At 55.4% G+C, this 9,269-nt stretch overlaps 1 long non-coding RNA gene across 1 annotated transcript; it reads left to right on the top strand.

Annotated features, from left to right (window-relative positions):
- The first annotated feature begins 360 nt into the window (after window positions 1–360).
- Window positions 361–9,054, top strand: LOC123593073. Its single transcript, XR_006710105.1, has 3 exons — window positions 361–1,287; window positions 7,014–8,120; window positions 8,704–9,054. It is a non-coding gene; the product is annotated as an uncharacterized LOC123593073 (long non-coding RNA).
- The last annotated feature ends 215 nt before the right edge of the window (window positions 9,055–9,269 follow it).

Consider the following 9,269-nt stretch of genomic DNA (forward strand, 5'->3'; position numbering starts at 1 on the left):
GAGGCGGCAGAAATCCCGCGGCACGAAGCAGGGAGGCCGGGACGGAACCCCTCAGCTTGCGGCACATCCTGGAGGCCCAGAAGCACGGCCCCGTGGAGACGGTGGGGATGGGGTGCCGTGGGGGTGCCTCTGCCAACGTGAGGAGGCGTTCCGCCCTGGCTGATAGCGCACGTTGCCGTCAACATATGTAAACACATGGCGGTAAGCTGAGGTCAGTAGGCCGAAAGATACACCCACAAAAATGAGCATCAGAGATCTGTTTGTGGGTGGGAACAGCTCTGCCCCCACCGCGCTGACGGGGGTGTGGAGAACCGCCAATCTGCCCTGCTCACCACCCCCGGCCACGCTGGTGGTAGCTACGTCCACTGCCCTGGCCACAGCGGCCACAGCAGCTGGCTCGGGGACGGTGTGCAGCTCAGATCACTGGGGTTTTCAGTGTGGCCACAGAGGGAAAGGTGTCTGCCTCCGGTCTCAGGGTCAGGAGGAGCGGACGCCGGGTCCACACGTAGCCTCGTCCCCACTACGGTCCCAGTCAGGAAATGAAACCAGGAAGACCCGAGCAGAGACGGGAGAGAGACCCTCCTCTGCTCAGGACCGGTGGCCCTGAGCCCCATCCTCCCTGGACATCCCAGCTGTGTGAGCAAGTGAGTCCCCTGTTCGTCCCAGCTGCCCTGAGCTGGGATTTGCTCACTTGGGTGGTTTATAACTCACACAGGGTTTGGAACCTGCCCTGGCCTGAGGCTTGCGCCCAGCACGAAAATCGGGGGAGGTGAAGGCAGGGGCGTTGTGGAATCAGCAGCCCTCCATGGGGACCTTGCCTTCACTGCTGTGGGACTGGACCCCCTAGCTGCTCAGGCTTCATCTGCAGGGTGGAACATTCCAGAATATCAGGAGGGGCATCAGCCCTGATGGCTTTGGCAGGTAGGGGCTGAGACTCAGAGGCTGCCCTCCACAGGACTGCCCACAGGACTTGGCCAGGACCAAACTAGCATAGAATGTGCTAGACTTCCCCAGTTCTCCGTCTCTGGGAAGGAGGTAGGCAGGGCCGTCCTTAGCATAGCGACGTCCGCTGAGGAACTGTCCTGGAAATTTCTCTGTCTGCTCCGCTTGTTACGGGCTCATCTACAGTCTCCTGCTTGGCCTCGTTGGCAGATGGGTCTCCTGTTGCTGCGTGACAAATCAAATATATACAAAGATTTACAAAGGCGAGGGCCTCGTGCCTCTCTCCACGAACATCCACAGGACGTCCGCTGATTCTCCTGCCCAGGGCTGGGAACGGCACGGCAGGTAAAGTATGCCTGCTGAGGGCCACCAGCTGTGTGTGAGGTCCTGTGTGAGGTGCTTGCACTGTGGGCCATGTGCAAGCCGGGGCTCACTGACCACTGCTGCCTGGGATAGCCGAGCAGGACACAAAACGCCGAGGTGACAAAATCGGCCCCCGGGGGCACTTGGGGGCGGGGGGAGGGAATTGTGAGGAACTTGCGTTCTCTTACGCACAGCTTTCAATATTTTCTTGAGTGTTTTGTAGCAAGAGTCACTTTTATAATCAGAAAGGTCAGGATCTCTTCCTACCTCTCCTCCAAAAGCTGAGTATTGCCGTTCTTTTTCATGTGTTCACCTGATTGACCAACACAGAGAAACACAGAGAGAGAAAGAGAGAGAGACAGAGAGAGAAACAAAAAGAGGGAGGGAGAAAGAGACAGATATAGACAGACAGAGAGAGAAAGAGAGAGAGAGGGACGGAGAGAGAAAACCTGTGAATTTACGAATCTTTGATGACTAGTGAGGCTGATAATTTCCACGGACGGTCCTTAACTTCTGGCCCTTCATTCCTGGCTTACATCACCTTTCCCTTGGGGCGTTTCTCCTTTTCTGATACACGTGTAAAGCCTACTTATATATTCAGGTTTTTAATCCTTCGCCCATCACTTATGCTGCAAATGTGTCTTTGTCTTTAAACTTTGTTCACTGCGACACCACGGGCACATGTCTTTGCAGGGACGAACCTCGCAATCCTTCCGTCCGTGATTTTGCTTGTGCGGTCAGACTCAGAGAGTTCTTGCACCTAAAACGGTATGTAGACGTTGCTTTCGTGCTACGTGCATAGTTTTATGCTTGTTTTTGCCACTTAAGTATTTAAACCACCTCAGGTTCATTTTGATCTAGAACATGAGAGAAGAAGCTTTTTTCCCGCTAATGGTTGACTGATTGTAAATCACAGATGGGGGCCTACTTTGCTGCTGGTGGGAAATTCTCTGTGACGGTTTAAGAAAGATTAATAAAGTCAGGCACGTTTCTGTGTGATTCTGGACTTCCTCACTTGTTCCACTGATTCGTTGGCCCAAACAGCAGTAGCATGCTAATTATTAAAAATTTTACCATCTATGTTAAAAATTTGCTAGGAAGAGCCATCCTCATTGTTTTTCTTTTTTAGAATTTTCAAGCTATTTTTCTATATTCTTTCTGAATGAGCTTTAGGACTTTTTGTCAACTTACCCTAAATAAACTTTTATTTGAATTTGTTTAAGTTTCCAAATGTACAAAACAATACTTAGGCTTTACGTCCAAGGAGAGAGCACGAATTTCCATTTCAGTGAAAGAATAATGGCTGAGAATACAGACTTCTCAGCTACGTGGCCTGGGTTCAAATCCCAGCTCAGAAAGCTTTTTACTGTGTGACCTTCGGGGGGATAGGAGGCCTCTCTGGGCCTCGACATTTGTATACATGCAACATGGAAAGTATGAGTAGCGACTTGACAGGTTGGCTATGAAAAGTGACTGGTTTATACATGGCTTGTCTGTGGTTAGAATAATGCGTGGCACATTCTCAAAGGATGCTGACTTTTCTTACTTGTTACTTCCCCCACTAATATTTTGCAGGTCACTGCGTGTTGGGTCCACATGAGAAAGTCGGGATTCAGTGAGTTTATGTGTAGAAAATACGGAACAGCTCGCATCCACGGTAAACACTCAGTTATACTCTTTAACACCAAATGGCAGAACCACCTCATTCTATCCTGTCACCTTTCAGGAACATTCCACCTTCACTGTGGGAACGAAATCAAGGAGAAACACTCATTTGGGACAGTGGTCCACATTTTCTGTTCACTAAAAATCTGTTACGCACTTTCATGTAATTCAAGCCAGAGATCAAGTCTCTCTGAGAATATATAGTCCTGCTGGCGGGGGAGGAGGGGAAGGCCTTTAGCTTCCTAGTTTTGGTTTAAATTTCATTCCCAAGCTGAGACTGCTTTATGAGTTTCAGCTGGAATGAGTTTTCCCATCTCGTCTCGAATCCGAGCGAGAATGTCGCCACAGACACACTCTGGACGGTCGAGGCTGGAGGTCTCACTACAGGAAAACCCAGCCGTGGTTCGCCAAAGCCAACAAACCGCAGGGCCGGATGCGTGATGCCGCGGTCCACCCTGACACAGAGACCGGCCCACCTCCGTGTCCACGTCCCAGACGTTCCCCGCCCCCGGCCCGCTTCCCACGTTTCCACGGGCCACATCTAAGGATGTGTTGGAAAACAGGTCAAGAGCGATAGCATCCAGCCACACACGCCTGGACCCCCCCGAGACTTGAAGGAAGACTTCTTCCTCTCGTTCATTTCAAACAAAACAAAGACCAGAAATTCACCGGAGAAAATACCGGCTGTGGCGGGAGGGATCTAGATGGGCAGGGTCAGACTACACGGACGGTGATGATGCGGTGTTAGGGAGGGCGGCTGGCTGTGCAGACCGAGTCATACCTGCACGGAGCACTGAAGGATGAGGGAGAGGGTGCAAGCTGGCGAGTGGCAAGCAGGCTGTCTGGGGAGAACATTCCGGAAGGTGCCGCAGGCACAGTAAAATGAAATCATAAAACACCCAGGCACATTCTAAGAGTTGTGAGTGCTTCGCAGTTGTTGGATTTACAGAATACAAGGGGGAAAGTCAGGCAGCAGAAGGTATAAATCACAGCTGGACTCATGTACATGGGAAGGAATACGGATTCTTTTTTTTTTTTTTTTTTTTTTTTTTAATTTTTTTTTTCAACGTTTTTATTTATTTTTGGTACAGAGAGAGACAGAGCATGAACGGGGGAGAGGCAGAGAGAGAGGGAGACACAGAATCGGAAACAGGCTCCAGGCTCTGAGCCATCAGCCCAGAGCCCGACGCGGGGCTCGAACTCACGGACTGCGAGATCGTGACCTGGCTGAAGTCGGACGCTCAACCGACTGCGCCACCCAGGCGCCCCTGGATTCTTTTTTATTATTAAGTAGGCTCCACGCCCAACATGGGGCTCGAACTCATGACCCTGAGATTAAGAGTCGCGTGCTCTACCCATTGAACCAGCCAGCCCTGATTCTTTTCTGTAGACAACAGGCCTCTTTTGGGGGCCCGGGAACAAACCGCTGAGGATCTGGGCAAAACTATGGCCACTGTCCTCAAAATAGTGCTCACAGTACAAGTGCGTCCGTAGTTTCAGAGGGTCCGCGGGACCCCGGGAGCGAGGACACAGAGCCCTGACCAAGAAGCTCACAGACCACAGCTGGAATTCAAGCTGAAGTGAGGGGGTCAGAGACTGTGTCACAGGCGCTCTGGGCAGAAAGGAGAGCACAGCAGAACCATCTGGAAGCTGCAGGACACATCTCACACATGGTGGAGGGCCAGGGTCTGGCATGCGTCCCGAAGCGGGACGTGTCCCTGCTGCTTTTTTTTTTCTTAATGTTTATTGATTTTTGAGAGACAGAAAAAAAGAGCGCATGTGCACCCACAAGCAAGCGGGGGAGGGGCAGAGAGAGAGGGAGACACAGAATCCGAAGCTCCAGGCCCTGAGCTGTCAGCATAGAGCCCGACGTGGGGCTCAAACCCATGAGTTATGAGATCATGACCTGAGCTGAAGTCAGACGCCCAACCTGCTGAGCCACCCAGGGCCCCTGCCCCCCATGTCCCTGCTTCTAACAGGTCATATGCCCCATCAATTTCTCAATTTCTTTTCTTTTTTTTTTTTTTGAGAGAGAGCAAGCTTGAGCTGGGGAGAGGGAGACAGAGAGAATGCCAAGAAGGCTCCACACTCAGCATGGAGCCCGATGCGGGGCTCGATCTCATGACCCTGGGATCATGACCTGAGCTGAAATCGAGTCGGACACGCACCCGACCGAGCCACCCGGATGCCTCAAATTCTCGATTTCTTAACAGCTGCTCGGGAAAAAGACGTCCTCCACATCAAATGTACACTATTTTGTAATCTCCTATTTTTCAGCTGGTTGGGGCAGTGGGAACTCTGATGAACTTAACCCTGACAACAATGGTTCTCATCCAGGGAACCCCAGGCATCCACGGGGAGACTTGACCTCCAGGCGTGGGTCAGGCACGGGGCAGGGACACCAGGGCTCTGGACTCGTGGGCACAGAGGGTCTTTCTGTGCACCTGCCCAAGATGTTGTCCCCAGCAGGGAACACGGAGCCGGGGGACTTGGGTCAAATCCCCAGGCCTGTAGTGGGCGGGCCCACCTGAACCACAGGGAGTGAGGAGAAGAGCCCGGGGGCAAGGGTCAGCACTGTTGTCAGAAAAGATAAAAAAATTTAAGAACGGGAAGAATGGTGCCGGTGGAAAACAACAGATTGGCGCCAAACTCAGCAAATTCAGTCACTTACATTTTCTTCCTCCTTATCGGGCCTTCCCTCGCTCACCAGATACTTACTGAGCACCTACTACGTGCCAGGCCCTGAGAATGACGTCAGCGGAAAAAACACAGGCAGAAGCCTTGCCCCTCGAGGGCCTTGTGTTCCTGCTGGAGGTTGGTCGGGCTCACGTGGCTTCAGGGTGACCTTCCTCTCAAGGTCCCGGTGCTTCAGCGTTGGCCGACCCTGCCTGGGGTTGCGAGCCGCCTTCCCATCTACACCAGCCCTTGGCCTCGTCGCCACCATCGGGACCGGCAGTAGGGGCCTCCTGGGGGCTCAGTCGGTCGAGGCTCCCGCTCTTGGTTCCAGCTCAGGTCATAATGCGACGGTTTGTGGGTTCCAGCCCCACTGACAGTGCAGAGCTTGCTTGGGATCCTCTCTCCCTCTCTCTGTCCCTCCCCTGCTCATGCTTGTGCGCTCTCCCTCTCAAAATAAACAAACAAACAACCATTCAAAAGAAGGATGGACAGTATATTTGAAGTCACTGGAGAATACCCCGGCTTCCCCCATAGTTCCTGTTTCGATGAGGCCGAAGGCTCGTTGCGCTCGTCCCTGAATCTCCCCGGCAGGTGGTCACCTGCAGGTCCCCGCGCCGGGCACTTCCGTGTGCGGCGTGAGTCCGGGCAGAGTGCACCCGGGGGAATCGGGAGCACGGGAAGTGACTTTTCCTCCGCTTCAGGAACGTGGCCGTAGCTGCACCGTGACACAGACGCCCACATGTGACTTCAACAACGCAAATGGCAGAGCTCGGTTCCCGCAGCGACGTCGCCGTGCATCTGCCGGCTGGTCTCAGACTGCGAAAAATCGCGCGTCTTACCAAAGGCAGGGCAGGACCCCGGCAGGTAGCCAGAGGCTGGGCTCAGGGCTGACCGTCAGGAATGCGTCACAAGGGGCCCCCGCCCTCCAGTCCCAATCAGGGCGCGTTTCCAGGCTTCCCCAGCCACAGGGAGTGGGCGAGCGGCAGGCTCTGACCCCACCCCCCCCAGGCCCACCAGTGCCCCGCGATGCCACGTGCGCCAGAGGCAGGGCCGCGCCCCCGACCACGCCCGCCCGCGGGGACCGCAGCCCCCTCCCGGGGACCCCCGAGCCCGGACCGGGACACGGACCAGGCCCAGGCGGTGCAGGGGCAGGTTCCCCTGGGGAATGTGGAGCTCCCGATCGCTCGCTCGGGTCAGCGGCAGGGCGGTTTGGGGCCAGAAGGGAGACTGGTATGCCGGAACATTCCTCTGCAGGCTCCCATGACGGCCCTGCAGCGCTGGAGCAGATCCACAAATATTTGTCTGGTTGCATAGTTCAGGCATGTGAAAATCAGACCCGAGAAACACACCCTTTCTTCTCTTTCCAGAAACGCTGCCTGAGCTCTGACCCCTGGCGCTCCCGGCATCCACCCCGATTTTCCATCTGGTCTCCATTATCTCACTTCGGTGCCTTCACAGACTTTGCTGGAAACGAGAGCAGTCGGTGTTCCTCTGCCCGTCTTCAGTGCTGGCCGAGGCGTGCCTCCTGCCACAGGGAGGAGAGCCCCCGGGGGTCCGGTCCACACAGCCCTCGCTCGCCCCTGCCCTGAGCCACCCGGCCTCTGCTGCTCCCTGGAAAGGCTCTGGAATTCCTGATTCCACATCATCTGTGCGTGTCAGGCCCGGCACACTGTTGCAGCCAGCTGTCTCCAACCCCCCGGGGTCCCCTCCTGTCTGTGGCCGGGGCTCCCCTGACCCGTGGCTGCTGCTTCCTCGGGCTGCAGGCTCCAGAGGAAAGCAGACGAGCCGGGTCTGGACCTGCCGGGTGGTGAGAGCCAGCGGGACCCGGGGGGAGGCCGTCTGCAGGGGGGAAGTGAGGCGGCACGGGGCTCCCGCACCCCCTGCATTATGTGGTCTCTTCCGTGTGGGCTGGAGGCTCTGCCCTGAGGTCCACAGGCAGAGTTCAGCCGCCCAAGAAGGTGGATGGGAACGACTGTGTCTCTATTTTCACTAACTTCTAACTACAAGTCAGATTTCCTTCCTCTGAATGTGGGTAACACAGCACGGTGGCGGCAGTGCACCCGGGGGCCCCGTCGACAGCAGGAGCCTCGTCCCGGACACTGTTTAAGCTCATCGCTATGTAAAATCACGGCGCCTGTTAGGCCCGCCACTGGGGCTTATTGCCCGTGAATAAAGAGGCATCCATACTGCGACATCGCAAATTTATTCTTTAGACTCTAACCATGCTTTTCAATCAAGTGGATTTTCTTTGTTCTCCTAAGTGTTCCCAGCGTTCTTCTGAGAGAGGTCCTGAAGCAGCCCCCACCCGTGCCCCCCTGTATCCCCAGGCCTGGCCATCCCGGCACCACCCCCTACCGTCACAGAGTCCCCCCCCCCCCGGCCCCGCACCCCGAAAGCCACTGCCTGCGAGGCCGGAGCACAGACAGCGTGGGAATTACAACGTCGACCCTGAGAGCCCGCACCTCACCTCTTCGGTGGGTTTCCCCAGGACTCACCCCATCCTGCCCTGACCAGCCCCCCACCCCTCGCTTCCCTGCCCCAGGCTGCTCCCTGCTCTCCCGAATACCCCAGCTGTGCTCCAGTTTCTGTCTCCGGGTCGGCTTCTGAGGGAACGCAGACTTCGCGTGGCCACTGCTCCAGGCCACGGAGGGGTTTCAGGTCCCGAATGAGTCAAGGGCCCCAAGCGAGAGGCCCCCCCATCCCCAGTCTTTAGGCTGAAATCTTAACCTTTCTCCAGGGTCTCCAAAGTGGTATTTCGGCAGCCAGGGTAGGGACGATGTCAGCTCAGATTCGTAGGTTCTCCGGAAGGACCTTTAAGAATTATCATCTTTTCAGGGGCGCCTGGGGGGCTCAGTGGGTTGAGCGTCCGACTTTGACTCAGGTCACGATCTCACAGTTCATGGGTTTGAGCCCCACGTCGGGCTCTGTGCTGACAGCTCAGAACCTGAAGCCTACTTCGGATTCTGTGTCTCCCTCTCTCTGTCCCTCCCCCATTCATGCTCTCTCTCTCTCAAAAATAAATTAAAGTTAAAAAAAATTAAAGACTTCTCTTTTCAGTGATAATCTCTGGAAAAGGGATATCATGCGTGTATTTTGAATCACTTATGACCCACCCCTGGTTACCCGGTACCGTGAGGAGAGTCGGGGCCACATTCACACGTGCATTTCCCACTGAGGTGCCACAGAGCAGGGACGCTTGGACTGTCACAAGGACAGAGACAGGTGGGCGGTGCACAGCACAAACACATCCTGCACCCATAATGTGACAGCTGGTTTGGGGACGTTCAGGGAAGTGAATAACCACACGTGGCCACTGCCGGCTGGTGTGCGGGCTGCAAATACAGCCACCAGCGCCCTGGGGACCCAGCCGCTCTGGAGTCCTGGCTGAGGTGGGACAAACATGTCTCCCCGGAGAACAACTCTAATGTTGTTAATTTAAAGTTTCCTCTTTTGGGGCGCCTGGGTGGTGCAGTCGGTTAGGCGTCCGACTTCAGCCAGGTCACGATCTCGCGGTCCGTGAGTTCGAGCCCCGCGTCGGGCTCTGGGCTGATGGCTCAGAGCCTGGAGCCTGTTTCCGGTTCTGTGTTTCCCTCTCTCTCTGCCCCTCCCCCGTTCATGCTCTG

This window comes from Leopardus geoffroyi, chromosome D4 (assembly GCF_018350155.1).
Source record: "Leopardus geoffroyi isolate Oge1 chromosome D4, O.geoffroyi_Oge1_pat1.0, whole genome shotgun sequence".
NCBI lineage: Eukaryota > Metazoa > Chordata > Mammalia > Carnivora > Felidae > Leopardus > Leopardus geoffroyi.